This window comes from Pan paniscus, chromosome 1 (genome assembly GCF_029289425.2).
Source record: "Pan paniscus chromosome 1, NHGRI_mPanPan1-v2.0_pri, whole genome shotgun sequence".
NCBI lineage: Eukaryota > Metazoa > Chordata > Mammalia > Primates > Hominidae > Pan > Pan paniscus.
The window spans coordinates 75,685,671-75,708,300 of NC_073249.2; the positions used below are offsets into that span (position 1 = coordinate 75,685,671).

General features: G+C 41.9%; 1 protein-coding gene across 13 annotated transcripts in view; it reads left to right on the top strand.

The window, feature by feature from the left end:
* Positions 1 to 13,140: 13,140 nt before the first annotated feature.
* The window catches only part of RC3H1 (ring finger and CCCH-type domains 1), a 95,698-nt gene continuing 86,208 nt past the window's right edge, over positions 13,141 to 22,630 (top strand). For 7 of the 13 annotated variants that reach the window (XR_010111981.1, XM_034940979.3, XM_034940987.3 and 4 more), the window contains exon 1: positions 18,289 to 18,583. The gene's annotated coding sequence lies outside the window, so the exon portion shown is untranslated. Of the gene's footprint in view, positions 17,305 to 18,288; positions 18,584 to 22,630 lie in introns of those variants that run through there. The other 6 variants (XM_055111306.2, XM_055111313.2, XM_055111307.2 and 3 more) reach the window with 4 other exon arrangements.

Below are 22,630 nucleotides of genomic sequence, written 5' to 3' on the forward strand. Positions count from 1 at the left end.
TATAGTGCAGTAGTCAAGAGAGTAGACTTCAGAGCTAGGCAGCTGCAGTTTGAATCATGACTCTGTTATTATTCATTGTCACCTTGGGCAAGTAGCCAACCCTTCTGTGCCTGTTTCCTCATATGAAATAGGATGCTAACTGTGCCTACCTCACAAGGATGTTATGAGGAGCTAGGATAAGTAAAATGGTTCAGACAGTGCCCAGCGTATAAGTGCTCAAAAAATAGCAATTATGCAAAAAGCAAGTTCCGGGTAGGACTATGATAAAACTAGTTTAGGCCCAGTCTATTAACTCATTTTGGTAAAATATTAGGAAAAAATTGTAGAACTTGTTTACATTTTGTGATTATTTGTTGCTTCCCCATTTTCATCTATTTCTTTTGCCTACAAATTTGTTTCCCCATAGCCATTAACAGTGATTCCTTAAAAAGGAAAAGGGCCTCTAGGCTTTTTTTCTAAGGTAATCGAGGATGGTTAGAGAAGGCTGAAGACATGGTTTCTCAGACAGCCTTGTGAGGAGAAACATAGATGGTGTGGTGGCAACTGTAGAACAAAGGAATGCAGGACAAATTACATAAACCCCTGAGGGAAGAAATAAGTGTCCAAAGGTGTTACTGGATCTCAAGATCTGTTTTTTTTTTAGAGACAGGATCTCGCCACATTGCCCAGGCTGGTCTTGAACTCCTGGGCTCCAGTGATCCTCCCACCTTGGTCTCTCAAAGTGTTGGGATTACAGGTGTGAGCCAGCATCACACCCAGCCTTCATGATCTCCTTATGAACAAGAGCTGATTTAAGCTTGGCCCAATGCTTACTCTCAGCCTACAAAAAGACAGTCTCCAATTGTTCAGTAGATAAAGTTGTTTGTAATACAAGTAAACTCTTGGTTAATACCCAAGGATGTGCTTTTTTTGGTGGCTATTTTCCTAGGGTATCGAAATACATTGTATCCCATATATTCTTTGGGTGATTTAGAACACTGATGAATTTTTTAATTCGCTCTAACCTTCAATAAATTTCTATATTTTATTTAGTTTTTAGAGACAGAGTCTCACTCTGTCACCTAAGCTGCAGTGCAGTGGCACGATCATAGCTCACTGAAGCCTCAGTTCCTGGGTTCAAGTGATCCTCTTGCCTTAGCCTCCCGAGTAGCTAGGATTACAGGTATACACCACCACGCCTGGCTAATTTTTTTTTTATTTTTTGTAGAGACAGGGATCTCACTATGTTGTCCAAGCTGGTCTCAAACTCCTGGCCTCAAGCAATCCTCTGGCCTCAGCCTCTCAAATTGCTGGGATTATAGGCATGAGCCACTGCACTCAGCCCAGTAAATATTTCTGCGTCTTCAACCTCTTATGAAGGTCAAAACCAAACTGATCTCTTGGATTGATTCCAAAATCTCCACTGAGTATACTGGAAAATATGTTTTTGCATATTCAACAATATTGGGCAGTTTTTCCTCCTACTCTTTAGCAGGACGACTTCACAGTCCAGATCCTGCAGCAGATTGCCAAGCTCAATTTCCAGCTCTACCACAGTTTTGATGAGTGACTGCTGGGCGATAACTTAACCTTTCTCTTTCCTACATTTGTAAAATGGTGATAATAATAATACCAATTTATAAAGCTGTTGTAAGAATTTAAATGAGTTATTACATTCAGAACAATGCCTGACACAACCTCAGCACTCAATTAAGATTAGCTGCTAGCTGGGCATTGTGGCTCACGCCAGTGATCCTAACACTTTGGGAGGCTGAGGTGGGCGTATCACTTGAGGTCAGGAGTTCGAGAACAGCCTGGCCAACATGATGAAACCCCATCTCTACTAAAAATTAGTAGGTCGTGGCTGGGTGCTGTGGCTCACGCCTTTAATCCCAGCCCTGTGGGAGGCCGAGGCAGGTGGATCACGAGGTCAGGAGTTCAAGCCCGACCAACATGGTGAAACCCCATCTATACTAAAAATGCAAAAATTAGCAGGGCGTGGCGGCATTCACCTGTAATCACAGCTACTCAGGAAGCTGAGGCAGGAGAATCGCTGGAACCCAGGAGGTGGAGGTTGCAGTGAGCCGAGATCACGCCACTACACTCCAGCCTGGGTGACAGAGCAAGACTCCATCTCAAAAAAATTAAAAAGAAAGAAAAAAAAGGATGGAAAAAATCTAAAGATGCCTTAAAAACTGTTTTAGGTTTTTATATCAGTTGCAGGAAACATAAGCACACTCAGATTATATCAAGTAGTAGACGGTTTACTAAAAAGATATTCAGGGAAATTTTAAAAAGAAAATAAAGACGAATCTTAGCCACAAATCTCAGCCAACCAGGAAAATAGGAAATGGCAAGATCACTGGATCACACAGGAATAATGTGAATCTGAATACAGCTGAACTAGACAGAGTCAATACTGTGGTTTCTGAACTAAAAACTTCTTCAGGATTCAGCACAAATAAAGCATCCCCTCTGCTGCAAGAACTTGCTGACATTTCCTGAGTGCTCAGCTATTGACATCGTATCTTTTCTCTACGAGTCTGTTTCTCTCAGGGTGGGTGACTTTCTGCCCTTGCTCCTAATACCAACTAGTTGACCCCCTAAATCTATAGATCAAATACCAGATAGATTGTTGCTAAGGACCTGATGACAAAGCTCTCACTCCAAGTTCTTTCATAGGAAGCCAGCCAGTCAATCGTTTGCTGTTCTTGGGCCAATGGCACTCACCTGGTCCAGTCAAGAGGAACAAACACATCCACTTATTCTGATACCCAAGGATATCGCATTGTTAAAGATTTCCTTAGAAAGAGGCTGTGGGTACAATTAGCACTTCCAGTGAAACAGAGTGTTCTTTGAATATATATACATAAATATATGTATATGTATATATATCAAAACAGGGTCTCACTTGATCACCCAAGCTGGAGTGCAGTGGCACCATCTTGGCTAACTGCAGTCTTGACCTCCCAGATTTCAAGCAATCCTCCTGCCTCAGACCCATAAGTAGCTGGTACTACAGGCGTGCGCCAACATGCCTGGCTAATTTTTGTGTTTTTTTGTAGAGGTGGTGTTTCACCATGTTGCTCAGACTGGTCTTGAACTCCTGAGCTCAAGCAATCCACCCTCCTCGGCCTCCCAAAGGGCTAGGATTATAGGCATGAGCTACCATGCCCAGCCCTGTTCTTTGATTATATTTGAAGCATGTAAAAATGTTTGGTGGTATTATCAATGACAGAATTCAAAGCTTTAAGCTAAAAATAAAAATAATAATAATATTTTTAGGCTCTCACCAGTAAGATTAGAGATTATCAGAATGAGAAGAGAGGTCTTTCAGTCCAAACTAGCAATATCCTATCCATGACACTGGCCAAGACAATGTCCATACCAGGGTCCTATCAGGCTTGTGGAAGATACTCTAAATATTTAAAACAGACAATGTTTGATGTACGGAGTTAGTTACATAGGTGTTAGGAGGGGCAATCCAGAGATTAGCCACCAACAACACTAGTTTAAAGGGACAAAGAGAGGAAAACGTTTTACAGGGACCCAGGGACTAGGGTTACCTGGTGGAAGCCTGCTCAGCCTCAGGTGGGGCCATGAAGGAAACAGCTGTTGCCCAGGATTCCACCTGAAGCAAGAGGAAGAGAATCAGCAAGAAGTAACTTGGCTTCTTTTTCCTCCTTCTTAGCCAAACACACCAGCAAGGCAGCTGACACAGGAAGGCCAGTCCTTACTGTGATTCAGGGATCAAGTAAAGCAAGAAATGGATCTGGAGGTAAACAGTCTCAGGACCAGCCCTGTATCTCATCATTAACTGAGTCAAATTGGTTATTACTATCATTAAAAAGAGAAAGCCATTCAAGCTTTGGATTGGCTAAATTTACTTGAGATATCTAAGAGAGTCAGTACTGTTATAATATAGACTGAGTACATTGGAATGAGTATAACTGGCTTTGAATCCTAGTTCTGCTATTTACTCTGTTTTATTTGGAGTGAGTTATTGAACCATCCCAAACCTCAGTTTTTTATTCTGTAAAACGGCAGTAATAATATCCATTTCTAGTATTGTAAAGATTCAATATAATGAGTATAAAGCTTCTAGATGTGGGGGATGCTTTCTTTTTATGATGGTGGTCTTAAATACCTGGGCTCAAGAGATCTGTCCTCCTCAGCCTCTCAAAATCCTAGGATTACAGGCATGAGCCACTGCGCCTGGCCAACAGGGAAATCTTGCCATGTCCCTCTTCAGCCTTTCAGACTTTGCTGTTAAAATAGAGAATAGCCCAGTGAGGTGGAGCTTGCCTGTAGTCCTAGCTACTAAAGAGGTTGAGACAAGAGGATCACTTAAGCCCAAGAGTTTGAGGTTACAGTGAGCTATGATCGTGCCACTGCACTCCAACCTGGAGTGAGACAGAGTGAGACCCTGCATCTCCTAAATAAATAAATAAAAATAATGGATAATTTTTTCAATTTATGTTCCATGCAATATTTGGGACATATACTAAAATACTATTGTTTATTTAAAATATAAATTAGTTTAACATCCTGTACGCTATCTAGCAAACTTATCTTAAAATAAAGCTCAAATGATTTGAAGATATTGAAAAAATAAATTAAATAAAGCTTGAAATTCCTACTTTGGCTTCCAAGGTCTACCTGCTGGCCTCTGTGGCATCTTCTTTGTTTGCTAGGCTCCCTCTGAATCTGTATACTTTCTTCAGCCAAACTGGATTTCTGTTAGTTCCTTAAATATACCACACTTTTTCCTACCTCAGAGATACTGCACATGCTATCCTCTGCCCTGAAACATTTTACCCCTCATTTGCCTAGCTAATTCCTACTCATCTTTTCACTTCAGCTTAAACATCACTTTCTTGAGGAACCTTCTCTGTTCATCAGACTAGGTCAATTCTTACTGCTAAACATCCCCATGTACTTTGGCCTTCAGGACACTTAACATACTTGTGGTTATTTAATTATAAGTCTTCTATCTTCCACACTAAACTATAAGCTTCTGAGGGAGAGACCCTGTCTGTTTTGTTTACTGTTATATCAACATAGCACGGCCAGACGCAGTGGCTCATGCCTGTAATCCCAGCACTTTGGGAGGTTGAGGTGGGCGGATCACCTAAGGTCAGGAGTTCAAGACCAGCCTGGCCAACATGGTGAAACCCTGTCTCTACTAAAAATACAAAAATTAGCCAGTTGTGGTGGCAGGCGCCTGTAATCCCAGCTACTTGGGAGGCTGAGGCATGAGAATCATTTGAACTCGGGAGACAGAGGTTGCAGTGAGCCAAGATGGTGCCACTGCACTCCAGCCTGGGTGACAGGAAAAAAAAAAACAAAAAAAATAGCATGATGTCTGTGGTGTTATGTGGCACATAGGAGGTTACCGAATATTTGTTGTGGTTGTAATAAAGTGAATACGAATTAATTTTGTTCTGTGACTTTTATATCATCACTTGAGAACATTTGTGACTCAATTAGATGTTGCAGAAACAAGGTTAAGTATCTTTGCAGAAAAAAAAACCATAAATGAACATTTCAATTTTGGTAGTTAAAATATTTTTGCAAAAATGTAGAAAATAATTCTTTTTCCATGTAATTTCAGCAAGGAAGGTTTTGATTGCTTGATTGCCCCAGATGAAATGCTTGATTAGAAAAATTCTTCCGAGATCGCGCCACTGCACTCCAGCCTGGGTGACAGAGCGAGACTCCGTCTCAAAAAAGAAAGAAAAAGAAAAAAAGAAAAATTCTTGTTAGGAATTCAAGAAAAAAACATTTATTTTTTGTAATAGCTTTTAGCCAAGGAAGAGATTATTTTATTCTTCTTTTTCTCCCCTAGGATATAAATCCTGACTAAGAGAGAAATTGATATGGACACTTTCCCCTTGAGAAATTAGTGCAATATTAGTTTTAAAGTAGACACTGAACATTCTTGACAGATGGGTAAAAAGTTCAAATCAAAAGCTTGAAAGGAGGGCTTATTATTTGGGAATAATAAATGAACTGAGTTAACAGAAGGAAACATGTCATTTAGGATACCTTCACTTCAATTTAAGTGAAATGGATGTAGATGTACCTTGAAGTTTTGAGACTCTGACAACTGCAATCATAAAAATCAGGGCACAGAAAAAGAAAAAACATGGATAAGTCCTTTAAACTGAGTAAAGGGTGTCTATATGAGAAATAGAAAAATAGATTATTTCTGCAGTCCCTTGATTTCTACACTCTTCCTCCTATAGGTGAAACTATCTCAGTGGCTAACTTAAGCAGAATAGGAATTTACTAGGAGCCAACTGAGTAGCTCAAAGTTTTTTTGTTTTGTTTTGCTTTTTTGAGATGGGGTCTCACTCTGTCACCCAGGTTGGAGTGCAGTAGCCTGATCTTGGCTCACTGCAGCCACTGCCTCCCAGGCTCAAGTGATCCTCCCACCTCAGCCTCCTGAGTAGCTGGGACCACAGGCATGTACCACCATGCCTAGCTTTTTTTTTTTTTTTTTTTTTGGTAGAGAAGGGGTTTCGCTGTGCTGCCCTGACTGGTCTTGAACTCCTGAGTTCAAGCCTCCCAACGTGTTGGGATTACAGGCCTGAGCCACCGCGCCCAGGCAGTTCACAGTTTTGAAGAACAGGAATTGAGAGAACCTAGATAGCCAGAATCACAGCTAATGTCAGCCTTGAAATGCCCTGATAAGAGTACCACTGCCACTGCCAGTAGATGCTGGCCATCACCTCAGGGATTGCTGCCATCAGACTCTGATGTCCCACCAGACTCTTGGTACCAGCGCTGCTAGTGGGATGAATTCTACTTAATTCTGTGTAACTCACTGCAGATTCACAGTCCCAACTAACAGCATCTATAGTCGTCCAAGCTTAGATCACTTTCCTTCAGCCTAGTTGGGTGTGTATTTTGTGTTTGGCAGATTGAGGGAGGGCATTTAGGCAAGTATCTGACCTTTCCAGTCCTTATAGTGGGAGAAGAGACCCTGCCATCCACTAAAACTCCCAAATGGAGAATTCCCAAAGAGAGGGAGGAGGAGAGAGTCAGATGCTGGGCAGCCAAAATTACTAATGTTTACAACACTTACACATCCCTCAGGGCTATATAAGAACCTTGCCCTATCCAACAGCTACTACTGCATCCTTTCTACCATTGTAGGCAGTAGGTTACTAAATTACCAATAACTTTATTTAAACATACCTATACACACTTGCGCGCACATCCACACAAACTGATCCGCTGACTTTTCCTTTAAGTTCTATTCCTATTGAGACAGAAGATATTTTTCTTTGTTCCAGATTAAAGGTAATGAGCACTGGTATCATTAAACTTAACCATAATATAGCCCCTAAACTCAGAGGATAAATCAGACAAAAATGTATTTTGATGAAGAAATCAGTGTTGAGAGAAGGTAAATTCAGCCATGTGGAAAGCCATGAAGTACTATTTAAAGGATCCCTTTTTAAAAGATGCTCCCTTACAGCCTGTTGCTGAAAAAAGGGAGCTACTCTGGGGCATCATTCTCCTCTTTACATTGGTTCCTGAATGAGTCCTTATGTTCCTTTTATTTTATCTGATATTTGTAAATGGAAGCATTAGGAGAATCTGGCCATTCCTGAACTCAGTTTCACATGTAGTCTTGTATAGTCATTTGTTTATGTGATAATTACTCATGCAGGATTACTTATAAATATTATGTCTGTGTTGTTGTTTTGAATGACTAATTCCTTGGAAGGCAGGAGCATTGTCTATTTAATTAACTGTGTATTGCACCAAACACTGTAAGGCTTTTAATGCCGCCATTGAATATAATAATAATATACTTTCCCTGGCTATAGCAAATAAAAAAAAATCTCCCTCCACATAATAAAGTTTTGGCAAGCAATTGTCTGGGCACCAAATCTGGCCTGCCACTTCCTTTTGTCTGTTTTTATAAATAAAGTTGTATTAGAAACACTCATTCTTATTTGTTTACATATTGTCTACAGCTGCTCTAACACTACCATAACAGAGTCAAATAGCTGTGACAGAGACCATATGCCATGTAAAGCCTAAAATATTTACTATCTGGCCATTTACCAAAAAGGTTTGCTGACCATTGCCCTATGTCAGTGGTTATCACCCAAGAAGACAAGATAAAATCACCTGTAAAATCCAAAAAACATAAAGATGCCTGGCCCCAAACCAACACTCCAAATCAGAATTTCTAGGGTCAGAGCTGGAGATACATAGTTTTTTGTTGTTGTTGTTGTTTTGTTTTTGTGACAGGGTCTCACTTTGTGTCCCAGGCTGGAGTGCAGTGGTACAAACACGGCTCACTGCAGCCTCAACTTCCCCGGGCTCAAGTAAACCTCCCACCTCAGCCCACCAAATAGTTGGGACTACAGGTGTGTGCCACCACACCTAACGAATTTTTGTATTTTTTGTAGAGACAAGGTTTTGCTATGTTGTCCAAGCTGGTCGTGAACTCCTGAGTTCAAGTGATCCACCTGCCTCAGCTTCCCAAAGTGCTGGATCACAGGTGTGAGCCACCATGCCTGGACCATAGTTTTTAAAAGTTCACAGCAAAATTGAGAACCACCAGCCTAATGCAATGTACAGTACCTAGTATAATTTTAATAACTCTCATTCATCAAGTGCCTAATAGATGTCAGGCATTGTACTAGATGTTCTACATATATTTTCTCATTTTAATCTCCATAAAATAAATTTCACTATCCTTGTATTTTATATTAGATACATTTGACAAATCTTACACTAAAGGAAAGTGAACATTTCTAAGGTTAACTTGTACAAGATCACACAGCTAGTAAGCAGTGGAACAAGGGCTTGAACTAGATCTTTCTGCCTGTCCCAGTTTGACAACTGAAGAAAAATATCAAGATGGAGAAGGACTCTGACTCTCAACCCGAGTGATTTGCTTTTCCTCTGGTGGAGCTCTAGGTATTTCCCATCACTGGTGCTATTCTGGCCCAAGTATGGTTGCAGAACTATCCCATTAATAGAAGATTAGCACTGAGAAAAGACTACAGCACTCAAACACTTTATTCAAACTTAGAGGATAACAAAAAGAAAATAAACTCATGGAGTAACATGAAGCTGAATATTCATCTTCAATGAGGAGCCTACTATACAGACATTTTACTGCATGGTTCGTGAACTGCCTCCAAGTGATAGGGATAATCTTTGATCCCTAACCTCTTAGAAAAACAAAAAACTCTAAAGACTCCCCCAAGTCCAGATCATACAAAGTAAAGTATGGAGCAAAAGGAAGTTTCTCCTCCATATTGCTTAAAGCATTATGTTTCAAATTCTAGTTTCCTGAATGATTTACATATGAATGTCCAACTTTTTCTTAACTGATATTCATGATCGGATAAACCTAATATTGCCCAATAGATATTGAATATACATTTGTGCTAGAGGACATCATTTGGTTACAAAGTATATTGAACTCAGTGTATCTAGAATTGTATGTTTAGATAGACAGAGCCCCACACGAGGTTCCAATAATTAGTTATATAAACAAACAGTCATCTTTCCCTTCACTTTCAGTCTACAAGAGTCCTTTAAGGCAATGATCCCCAACCTTTTTGGCACCAGGGACCAGTTTCTTTGAAGACAATTTTTCCACGGACAGGCCAGGGGTGAGGGATGGCTTCAAGATGAAACTGTTCCACCTCAGATCATCAGGCATTAGATTCTTGCATGTGCATTTCACAGTAGGGTTCATGCTCCTATGAGAATCTAATGCTGCCACTGATCTGACAGGAGGCAGAGCTGAGGCGGTGATGCTTTCTTGCTAGCTGCTCATTTCCTGCTGTGTGTCCAGGTTCCTAACAGGGCACAGACCTGTACTGGTCCATGGACCAGACGTTGGGGACCCCTGCTTTAAGGTGAAGTGAGTCTTATGTAGGCAGCATATACTTTGGTCTTGTTTTTTGTTTGTTTTTAGAGATAGGGTCTCATTCTGTTGCCCAGGCTGGAGTATGGCAGCACAGTCATAGCTCACTGCAGCCTCCAACTCCTGGGCTCAAGCGATCCTCCCACCTCAGCTTGCTGAGTCACTGGGATTACAGGGGTGAGCCACTGTGCCAGCTCCAAGGGTCTTTTTTTTTTTTTTTGAGATGAAGTTTCACTCTTGTCACCCAGGCTAAAGTGCAATGCACGATCTCGGCTCACTACAAACTCCGCCTCCTGGGTTCAAGTCATTCTCCTGCCTCAGCCTTCTGAGTAGCTGGGATTACAGGTGCCCACCACCATGCCTAGCTAAGTTTTTTTTTTTTTTTTTTTGAGATGGAGTTTCACTCTTGTTGCCCAGGCTGGAGTGCAATGGTGTGATCTCGGCTCACTGTAACCTCTGCCTCCTGGGTTTAAGCAATTCTCCTGTCTCAGACTCCTAAGTAACTAGGATTACAGGCGCCTGCCACCATGCCCGGCTAATTTTTGTATTTTTAGTACAGACAAGGTTTTGCCAAGTTTACCAGGCTGGTCTCGAACTCCTGACCTCAGGTGATCTGCATGCCTTGGCCTCCCAAAGTGCTGGGATTACACACCTGGCCTCTAAGGGTCTTGTTTTTTTTTTTTTTTTAATCTTTTCAGCCACTCTATGCCTTTTGATTAGATAATTTAATCCATTTACATTCAAAGTAATTACGTATAGGTAAGGACTTATAAGTGCCATTTGAAAAATTGTTTGCTGGGTTTTTTTTCTTTTTTTTCTATGTTTTTTTTTTTTTAACTTATTATACTTTAAGTTTTAGGGTACATGTGCACAATGTGCAGGTTAGTTACATATGTATACATGTGCCATGCTGGTGTGCTGCACCCACTAACTCGTCATCTAGCATTAGGTATATCTCCCAGTGCTATCCCTCCCCTCTCCCCCCACCCCACAACAGTCCCCAAAGTGTGATGTTCCCCTTCCTGTGTCCATGTGTTCTCATTGTTCAGTTCCCACCTATGAGTGAGAATATGCGGTGTTTGGTTTTTTGTTCTTGCGATAGTTTACTGAGAATGATGATTTCCAATAAACTGGGTTTTTTTTTTTTTTAATTATTGTTTTGTTATTCTGGTTGATTTGTAGTTCCTTGTTCCTTTCTTCCCCTCTCGTTTTCTTCCTTTGTGGTTTGATGATTTTCTATAATGGTATGATTTAAATTTTTTCTTATCCTTTGCATGCATATATATATGTGTATATATATATATATATGTATTTTGGGTTGTTTTTAGACTAAGTCTCATTCTGTTGCTCAGCCTGGAGTGCAGTGGCATGATCTTGGCTCACCGCAACCTCCACCTCCCAGATTCAAGCGATTCTCCAGCCTCAGCCTCCCGAGTAGCTGGGACTACGGGCATGCGCCACCATACCCGGCTAATTTTTGTATTTTTAGTAGAGACAGAGTTTCACTATGTTGTCCAGGCTGGTCTTGAACTCCTGACCTCATGATCCGCCAGCCTCAGCCTCCCAAAGTGCTGGGATTACAGGCATGAGTCACTGTGCCTGGCCTGCATACCTATTATGGGCTTTTGCTTTATGGTTACCCTGAGGCTTACATAAAACATCTTATACTTATCCCGGCCAGGCGTGGTGGTTCATGCCTATAATCCCAGCTACTCAGGGGGCTGAGGTAGGAGAATTGCTTCAACCAGGGAGGCAGAGGTTGCAGTGAGCTCCAGCTGCACTCCAGCCTGGGCAACAGAGCGAGATTCCATCTCAAAACAAAACAAAAATCTTATACTTATCCATTTTACACCAATAATAACTTAACATGCTGCCATGTGGGATTACGTTTAAAAAACAAAAAGCCACCCAGACTATGGCATTTGGTGTGATAGCCCTAGCAAACTAATAGTGAAAACAACAATATTCCAGTGAGTTTTGCCACTGGAAAAGTGGAGCTACTTTCTCTTAACCTAACTGCCTAGAATGGACCACTTTGCTGAAAGTTGTTTGATATCTCTTTTGTAAAGGCATTCTGTTTATCATTGGCTTCAGATAAGTCTCTAAGGGTCAGCTGAAGTTCAGACAGCTCAATGTTGGGCTGGAGGCCTTTATGGAAGGCAGGCCAATTTAGAAGCAATTTCATGTAAGACTCAGAAACATCATTTTACTTAGCTCTTTTGGAATCTCAAGTCTGCAGGAACCTAGCTCTTGAAATCTCAGAACTAAATTGGGCTATATTTGCCATGTGATTAACACCCTGAATCTACAGCAATCCCTTAGGCTTAATTTGCAGATGATGATTTGGGTCTGATTTTGGACTTGACTCCAAAGGTGTAGGGTAGGTCAGACACCATCGGTTTCCTCATATTTCTATAGTGTATTGCATGGGACATCTTCCTCTGCCTCTTATTTTTTAGAGTTTTATTTTTAATGAAATTTTAATAGGAGGGGTACAATATTGTGGACTGGGGAGGAAGTAGGAGGTCATGGAGAATCTTTGTATAAGAATAAGAGATGATAGTAAGGATGGAGAAGACAATTAACTTCCCACTCTTACTTTACCTAAAGCAGTTCAGAAAACCCAAGTGGCTCAGCTCCAGTACCCGCTATTTTGTGTGTGTGTGTTTGAGGATGTCATTCCCTACCCTTACATAAATTATTTAGACTGGAGAGGTCTCAGGTCCCAGCTGTACGTTAAACCAGGTTTTTTAGTTAATCCAGACTCTACTCTCATACCTTTCAATTTCTCCTTCCTTATCCTTCTTCATCCCCCTAGTGTCCCAAATCAAGAGCTGATAGGATTTCTATGCCCCGGGTACACATCTGATACCACAGAATTGCCACCTGTCAGAAGGTAGGTTCCATGACATTAGAATGATTTTAACTCTCAGAGGACTTTGTACTTACTTTCTTTCTTTTTTTGAGATGGAGTTTCATTCTTATTGCCCAGGCTGAAGTGCAATGGTGCAATCTTGGCTCACTGCAACCTCTACCTCCTGGGTTCAGGTGATTCTCTTGCCTCAGCCTCCTGAGTAGCTGGGATTATAGGCACCAGCCACCATGCCTGGCTAATTTTTGTATTTTTAGTAGAGACAGGATTTCACCATGTTGGCCAGGCTGGTCTCGAACTCCTGACCTCAAGTGATCCACCTGCCTTGGCCTCCCAGAGTGCTGGGATTATTGGCATGAGCCACCTCACCCGGCCTGACTTTTTACTTTCTATGCACTAATCACTAAGGTACTTTATATTCTAGTTTACATGAATATCTTATTGCATTGTTCCTACTAGGTTATTCAATTTCTCTAAGGCAGGGATACATACCTCATTCATCTTTTCTCCTCTTTTCCCAGCCCTCTTTGCTCCCTAACCCCCTCCTCAATTACATGGTGTTTATCTATAAAGAAGTAGTTGGGTAGGTAAGTGATCTATCCAGTCTTTCTTACTCTCAGCTTCGACTGTTGAAATAAATGAGTATCTAAGGTCATTTCTAGACTTAATATGACAAACAGTGTGTTAGGCTGACATTTACACATTCTAGAACAATTTTAAAGCATGTAATAGGTTAAAAAGTCATGCAGCATAACCTAAAAAGCATTAAGTTATTCTAAAAAAAAAAAAATCAGAGGAGGCCAGGTGCAGTGGCTCACGCTTGTGATCACAGCACTTTGGGAGGCCGAGGTGGGAGGATCACAAGGTCAGGAGATTGAGACCATCCTGGCCAACATGGTGAAACCCCGTCTCCGCTAAAATACAAAAAATTAGCCGGGCATGGTGGCACGCACCTGTACTCCCAGCTACTCGGGAGGCTGAGGCAAGGGAATCTCTTGAACCTGGGAGGCGGAGGTTGCAGTGAGCTGAGATTGTGCCACTGCACTTCAGCCTGGTGACAGAGCGAGACTCCGTCTCAAAAAAAAAAAAAAAATCAGAGGAACAAACAATATAGTACAGGCATATCAGAAAATACAGTACAGGCATATTAGAATATATATTGAAAACATAAGGCATTATTTTAACTGATTTGTGTATGATCTGAAAAGTTGCATTAATCTTTTTTTAGGGGTCATGCAAAGAGCAAAAATGTATTTGATGACTTGTCATTCTTATCTGACTGATTAAGAAACAGAAGACTATAATAACATATGCACAAAATGAATTTGAAAAAAATTGAGTACTTACTATATGCCATGCGCTGATATTTTACATGAAATGACTCATTTGATTTTCATAGTGTATCAGTAGTGGAAGCCAGGGCAGAGTCTAAATTTATGGGTATTGCACATCAGAATTATTAACAAAATATGAGATAAAACAATTTGTTTAAGTTGTCTTGAAGCTACAAAATAGTGATTTTTTTTTTTTTTTTTTTTTTTGTGAGACAGGCTCCCACTCCGTAGCCCAGGCTGGAGCACAGTGGCATGATTTCCATTTGCTATAACCTCTGCTTCCCAGGCTCAATTGATTTTTCCACCTCAACCTTCTGAGTAGCTGAGTAGTTGGGACTACAGGCATGAGCCACCAATACCCAGGTAATTTTTGTACTTTTTGTAGAGATGGGGTTTTGCCGTGTTGCTCAGGCTGGTCTGGAACAACTGAGCTCAAAGCGATCCGCCCACCTCAGCCTCCCAAAGTGCTGAGATTACAGGTGTGAGCAAAATAGTGATTTCTGAGCACAAATGGCTATGAAACATATAAGCTGTTTATCTTAAGTAATATACTCTTAATTAACATATAATCTAAGCTCAAGACACTTCTCAAACACTATTTCAGTGTATTAATATGAGTTTCAGTGGATTAAAACAAATTTTAAGAGTTCTGAGGTTTAAATCTATATAATTTAAATTTCAACATAGTGTCTCATTAATCTTTTTTTTTTTTTGAGACAGAGTCTTGCTCTGTCACCCAGGCTGGAGTGCAGTGGCGTGATCTCGGCTCACTGCAACCTCCGTCTCCCGGGTTCAAGCAATTCTCCTGCCTCAGCCTCCTGAATAGCTGAGATTACAGGCATGTACCACCATATCCAGCCAATTTTTGTATTTTTAGTAGAGATGGGGCTTTGCCATGTTGGCCAGGCTGGGCTCGAACTCCTGGCCTCAGGTGATCCGCCTGCCTCGGCCTCCCAAAGTTCTGGGATTACAGATGTGAGCCACCTCGCCTGGCGTCATTAATCTTTTATAAAATTTTTTTTTAATTAAATAGAGACAAGGTCTTCTATGTTGGCCAGGTGGTCTTGAACTCTTGGCCTCAAGCAATCCTCCTGCCTCAGCCTCCTAAAATGCTAGGATTACAGGCATGAGCTGCCATGCTCAGCCTCATTTAATCTTATTTATATTAATTCACAACAAATCTCAATACTCTAACAAGAGTAAAAACATTTTAAATAAAATTTTTAAAAAGAGCTTATTTCCCTAGCTAAATTTTCAAATAATTGTTAATTTAGGAATAAAACCCAGAATATCTTTTTTCCACCTTGCTGAATATTCATATTATCTTTATTTTAAATAGACTCAGTTTCAAGAGATAAATTATCCTCTGTGTCTTTTTTTTTTTTTTTTTTTTTTCTTTTTTGAGATGGAGTCTTGCTCTGTCGCCAGGCTGGAGTGCAGTGGCGTGATCTCGGCTCACTGTAACCTCCACCTACCAGGTTCAAGCGATTCTCCTGTCTCAGCCTCCCAAGTAGCTGGGATTACAAGCGTGCACCACCATGCCCAGCTAATTTTTGGTGTTTTTTTTGAGACGGAGTTTCATTCTTGTTGCCCAGGCTGGAGTGCAATGGCACGATCTCGGCTCACTGCAACCTCCGCCTCCCAGGTTCAAAGGATTCTCCTGCCTCAGCCTCCCTAGTAGATGGGATTACAGGTGCCTGCCACCACGCCCAGCTAATTTTTTTTGTATTTTTAGTAGAGACGGGGGTTTCACCATGTTGGCCAAGCTGGTCTTGAACTCCTGACCTTAGGAGAGCCACCCTCCTCAGCCTCCCAAAGTGCTGGGATTACAGGCGTGGGCCACAATGCTCCGCCAAGACCGAGTCTTGCTGTCATCCAGGCTGGAGTGCAGTGGTACAATCTTGGCTCACTGCAGCCTCTGCCTCTCAGATTCAAGTGATTCTCCTGCCTCTGTCTCCTGAGTAGCTGGGACTATAGGCGCGCGCCACCACGCCGGGCTTTTTGTATTTTTGGTAGAGACGGGGTTTCACCATGTTGGCCAGAATAGTCTGCATCTCCTGACCTCGTGATCTGCCTGCCTCGGCCTCCCAAAGTGCTGGGATTACAAGCGTGAGCCACCGCTCCCGGCCTTATCCCCTGTATCTTATACTTCTAGTCTGACTGGGGAGTTGAAAACATATGACTTCTCACAGATCAGTTTTTTATTTTTTATTGTAAGCATAAGTGTTTTCTTCAAAGCTGCTCTTCTTTTTCTGTCAAATGCATCTTTATATCACTAAAATGAATTTGGGTTTGGGGAAGCGCCTCCATTTTTAACTTTTTTTTCTTTTCTTTTTTTTTTTTTTGTTGAGACAGAGTTTAGCTCTTTTTGCCCAGACTGGAGTGCAATGGCGTGATCTCGGCTCACTACAACCTCCACCTCCCAGGTTCAAGTGATTCTCCTGCCTCAGCCTCCCGAGTAGCTAAGACTATAGGTGCACGCCACCACACCTGGCTAATTTTTGTATTTTTAGTAGAGATGGGGTTTCTCCACGTTGGTCAGGCTCCAGACCTCAGGTGATCCGCCCCCCTCAGCCTCCTAAAATGTTGGGATTACAGGCGTGAGCCACTGCATCTATCTGTCCTTTAACGTATTTTTAATTGAAATATTGACGAGATAAAAATAAACAACTTAAAAATCATACTGCTTAAGGGAACCTTTAAGGAGCCTTACCAACTGTGGTACAACTATTAATAGTTCAAAGAAATTACATTATCTAGGTTACTTGCAATGGAAGTTGAGTTACTCGCTTCACCTAAACAAGGAAGTTGGCATGTTTGCCTAGCAACAGTCGCTAAAACCTTCTGTTGTGGAAGGTTCCCTAGGAGTGAGAAGAAGGGAGGAGGAGGAAAAGCAGGAGGAGCAGATTAATCTGTTTTTCCTAGCAGGGTACAGAGGCCTGGTCTGAGAAGGGAAAGGCTTTAAGAGATCCCTTTAGATTGGCACATGCTAACCTAAATCCCCCTGTGGTAGCTAGAAATTCACTCTCTGTAGGACTGGGGTTACTATTTAGTAGGCTGAAAAGACGATTACAGATTAAACCCAGTTCAGAGGCAGCAAATTCCAATCAGTGGAAAGACAACAATAGGTCTTCTAAACAGAAGCTGAGATCTCAGTAGCAGGAGGGTGTTAACAACTAAAAAGAATTCTTCTCTGCCAAGAGTTTAGGAAGGTGTGTGATATTTCTTAAAAATAATACAAAAACACTATCTGTGATAGCGATTCCAATGTATCAAGTTAAAGGCAGAAGTGCTTCTCTTGGGGTACTGTGATGTAAACAGTGAAGAAAGGACAGAAAAACATAATCTCTGCTCTCTTGGTCAAATCCTGAAGCAAAAAAGGTGATAGCGCCGAGTAGAGAGTATTAAATGGTTGTTTATTTGGGGACTCTCTCTCTCCTCTATTCTAGATGATTTATTTTGAAATTAGTACTGTATGGTGTTACAATAATCCCATTTCTTCCCCTTCTCAAAAGCGAGCGTTTGGCTAAAATGAATTGTCTGAAGGGACCTCCCATTCCCCAAAACCAAAACGGCACCTTTTCCACAAGGGACAAGAAACTTTTAAAGAGTCGCAAGGTTAGATTTCAGGAGCCCTTCTATGGGCCATATCTTTTCCTGTCGTCCCCAAATAGCTCTTATTGTTCACACAGCCCAGGAGAGACGTTTTGGAGTAGCGTGTCCGGGCCTTTTGGGCTGTTTCACAGCCTTAGGAGGCTGAACTCCCAGAGGGGTGACGAGGACAAAGCTGATGAGATCCAGAACCTGGATAATATGGAAGAAGAAAAATGGGGTGGGGGACAAGAAGTGAAAAAGAAACAAGAGTTGGGGGACAACGGCTGAGAAAGCCAAAAGAGTAGACGTAGTGTGGGGTTCGATGGAAACGAAAGAAATTCCCCCAATTTACTCTCGCCATCTGGCCACTGGCCCGCTGAGCCCAAAGGCGCCGGTGCGGGAGGGCAGACCGGACCGAGGGACCGGTTCATCTGCTCAGGGCGTGTGAGACTTTCGGTCGCGGCGGAGAGCGTCGCCGGTCTCCCTCCGGGCGTTTGTGGCCGGTGACTCAGAGCTTTGCTCCCGCGCCCGCCCCTCCCCTCCGCCCGCCCCGCCTCCTGAGGGAGGATCCTCGCCCTCGTCTCCGCCCCAGTCTCCGGGGCGGGCCGGAGCCTGAGGAAGAGGAAGGGGACGAGGACAACGAGCGACTGGGCGGCGGAGGACGAGGAGGAGGAAGAGGAGGCCGAGCAACAAGATGGCCCCTGCTGCAGGAGCAGCCTCAGCAGCAGCAGGTGGGAGGCCGGAGGCGGTGCTGGCGGTGGCGGCGGCAGCCGTGGCCCGGCGGCCTGGGACAGAATCAGAGTCAACGGTGGCCTCGGCGGCGGCGGCGGCTGCCGCGGCGGTGGCGACGGCCGCGGGGACTCGGAGCTGAGAGGAGCTGCTGCTCGGACCAGCGCGGTGAGCGAGCGGCGGGCGGCGACTTGGGGAGCGGGGCTGCCGCGGCCGGGGCCTCAGTCGGGAACAATAGGCAGCTGTGGTCGGGAAGGGTTTGTCCTCGCCCGCCTTCTGCTCCTCCGCGGCAGCGGCAGCCCGGCCGGCCCCAGGCTCCTCAGGGCCCCCGCCGGCTGTTCTGGGGCTTGTCAGTGGCCGGCGTCCTTTAGGCCTCAGGCCTCTGCATGCCGCCTGTAGGGCCTGTCGGGGTAGGTAGGCCGAGAGGAGGACGAAGGGAGGCTCGGACGAGAGGGAGGGGGCGAAAGGGCTACCTGGCTCCTGTGGTACTCCCAGGGCCTGGGCCAGGCGGGGAGTGCGCACGGGAACTGCTTTTTGGACCCCTAGTCTGTGGGGGTGGGGGAGGGCGAAGGCGTCTGTAAACAGGCGCCGCCTCGGCCTCCCAGCATCTCAGGGCTGCTTCCTCCCCCAGCCCCTGAAGCGCTCCCCTTCTTTGGCCAAGTGGATTTCACGGTGTCTGTTTCCCTGAAGTCCCTGGAGATCTAGCCTGGTAGTCTTCTCCCTGCTGGCGATGGGAAAATTGTGTGTGTGCAGGTGTCTTTAAAAAAAAAAAAAACAAAACTTAAATGCAACAAAAACATATAAAATGTGGTTATCGGTAAAGGATGGAGTGGTAAGGGATGCGCCTCTCTAAACATCTCTAAGTATCAGTTCTATAAACATCAGTTATGCCCGCATCCCAGGTGAGAGTGGATTGAAACAAGGACTCTTTTGGAACAGTAATAACACAACTCTTGACATACCAGAATAACCTATGAAACTGGAAACAAACACTGGCAACGCGGAGACAAACTGTAATGTTTAAAGAGGACTTTTATTCCAGCTAGGCGTTTTGAATTACTAACATGCAGTATAAGAAGCAACATTAACTAGCATAAAGTGGACCTCAGGAAGCACTTCTAAAGGAGACAGGTGGTTCATCTCCGGCCATAGAGCTTCTTGTGCCTTGTCTCGTGTTTCAGTAATTTTTCCTGAAATTGTTCAAGACCAGTCTTTTCTCTGAGTTTGAAATTTGATTTCGTTTTTGTTTGTTCTTGTTTTGTTTTGCGACGGAGTCTTGCTCTGTCACCCAGGCTGGATTGCAGTGGCACAATCTCGGCTCACTACAGCCTCCACCTCCCGGATTCAAGCGATTCTCCTGCCTCACCATCCGGAGTAGCTGGGATTACAGGCGCCCGCCACCATGCCCGGCTGATTTTTGTATTTTTAGTAGAGACGGGGTTTCACCATGTTGGCCAGGCTGGTCTGGAACTCCTGACCTCAAGTCATCTGTCCTCCTCCGCCTCCCAAAGTGCTTGGATTACAGGCGTGAGCCACCTCGCTCAGCCTTAAACTTAATTTTTCAAGGCTTCTACCACATTTTCTTACAAGTGAGGGAAAAGGTAGATTTATTTCTAAAGTACTTTCTACCTAGGTATGCAGAAATTTATATTAAAATCGCTTGGATACATCCAAGGAGATTGCTTTTCACTTGTTAACATTCAACTGCAAGGCCTAAGGGTTATAGGTTGTGTTCTTTTCAGCACTGACCTGTGCTGAAAAGATGCCAGTTAATATCTTTCACCTCTTCTAAGGGTAAATTTCTAAGTAGAATTGGTCCAAGTCTGTTCTAATTAAAAACATTATAAGCAGCACTAGTCTAGTTCTTAGTTCTTCCACAATTGACACTGAATAGACTAGCAATTGAATAAACATAAAGGTTGAATTTTCTTGTTTAGAATTTGAAGTATAGTGAATGAATATCAATACTGACCTTCATTTTATGCTTAGCATAAATAATGTTGGAGATGTTTTGATTTTTTGAATGATGGAGAAATAACAACTTTCTATGGCTCCTGATGTTGTGGCTTTTTTGCAGATATTTCAGAAAGGACACCGTTTTTCAGGTGCTCAAATCTGTGATTTTTTTTTTTTTCTGTGCTAATTTTGTTAGGTCAGCACAGATTCCAAGTAAAGTCTGTGTTATAATGATACTTAAATTTATGTATGGCCCTAAACCTATTAGAACAATTGTAGTAATTTATAGGTTGTAAGTTTTAAGTGGTTCATGTGCTGTGTTATGAAAACAATCTCACCGTGTTATGTCAAGGGCAGATTTACCTCATATTTAATATCATTTTCCTGAAAATAAATATTTTTAAGTGGTAAGGTTTTGTATTTCAGATTGGTTATTGACCCAGCAATTTATGGGCTTAATCTGGGTCCGTATTTCTGTTTAATAGGAAAAAAATTTAGGGAATTGTTTTTATTTATTTTGTGTCAAAACAGTTTTAAGTTTTGACACAAACTCAACTGTCCGTTCTTCAGTATCAATACTTATTACTTAAGTTCACATTTTCTCAGGTAATAAAAATTTACTTCTAAGAAGTTTTGGAACCAGAGCTTAAGAATTAGATTTATATTTTCTTGGTAATATTAAAAGTTAATATATGCTTGATTTATTTGAAGAAATAAAAAAGGGTAATTTTGTACACAACACCTTTCAGAACATATTTGTTGAATGAATAAAAATATTTAAGCTTCCTCATTATGCTGCAGTATTAGTTCTGTTGTCCTCATTTTTTCATATGAAGAATGTGAAGCTAAGAGTAGCTATGTAACCAGCAAAAAGATCACATAATTAATAGGTAAAAGAGCTTACTCAGACTCAGATCTTGTGACACAAATTAGATTCTTTGCCACTACCACATGTGTCACAGTTAAACTTTGAAGCATCTTCTGTGTTGACAGATTCCTTTTTTTGCCTGTGAACTTACCCTATTATCATTATTTGTATCCTGTCAGATATCTACTTGTAAGACCAAGAAAGTATTTGTTCATGTGAATCACAAAAGAAACACTTAAATTTTTGTTTTTAGCATATCTGAATGCTATAAAATATAAAAACTCATACTGTTTACATAGGACAGATTTATCATACTGCTATAATTGTTTTCATGGTTAATTTGTTATATAGGCAATTACTAAATTGTGCCTTTGAAATACTTTATAAATTTTTTTAAATAATTAAAGATATTCAATGATGTTAAAGTTGGGTCAGCTAATATTTGAAGTTCTTAATTTATACTTTTTTTTCTTTAAGCCATAGATAATTTAGAATTCTGCAGTATTTTTCATCTCCAGATCTTAGGGCTTGAAATGAATTTTGATGGGTCTAATCAGTCCACTCTTGCATATATCTTGAAAATGGTCAGCATCCAACAAAGTGAAGAATAAACTGATAAATGATCCCTGTTTGGTGAACACCTCAGATCAGGATGTTCCTTGGCAGGGTATTCTGACCTGGTTTAGCTTTGGCCCCGTCTGTGCTCAGGGTTCAGGTATTCTTCAGGATTGGGTTCAGAGGGATTAAAATTCTCAGATTGGCCTGTATCAAAACAGTCACAGATTTCGGTCAGCCTTTTCCCAGAATCGTCTCCAAGATTTTTTCTTTTGTGTAATTCTGGAATCTAGGCTGGATTTGGACTAGCTTTAGAGGTTATGATAAAAGATTAATTTTGTCAGGCATTTATACAAAGGAGGTTTTCTTACTACAGAGTTTCTTAAGGTAGATTCCTTCTATTTTTGAAGTCTGACATTTACCAATCTGAAGTAATGTTGCCCTACATCCCCAAGACAGTTAACTTTAGCATATTTATTTCTGTCCATTTTTGGTCAGGATTGTGCCTGTTTACTTATATAATATTCTTGTTTACTTTTTGTTTATTAGATACTTCTTATTAGTTTATAATGTTTTCCTGATTGAGGCTTGGGGAAAGAATTTTCCTCAAATTTAAAGTCACCTTACTTATTTACAGATGTATGTCAGAGCAATATTCTTTTGACAGTTATCAAGCATTTTAGCAATGCTGTATGTATATATTATGAATGAATGACAGAGTCACTCATGGTCTGTCACCCAGGCTGGAGTGCAGTGGCATTATCATAGCTTACTTCAGCCTCAAACTCCTTGGTTTAAGTGTTATTCCCGCCTTACCTGGCTACTTTTTTTTATTT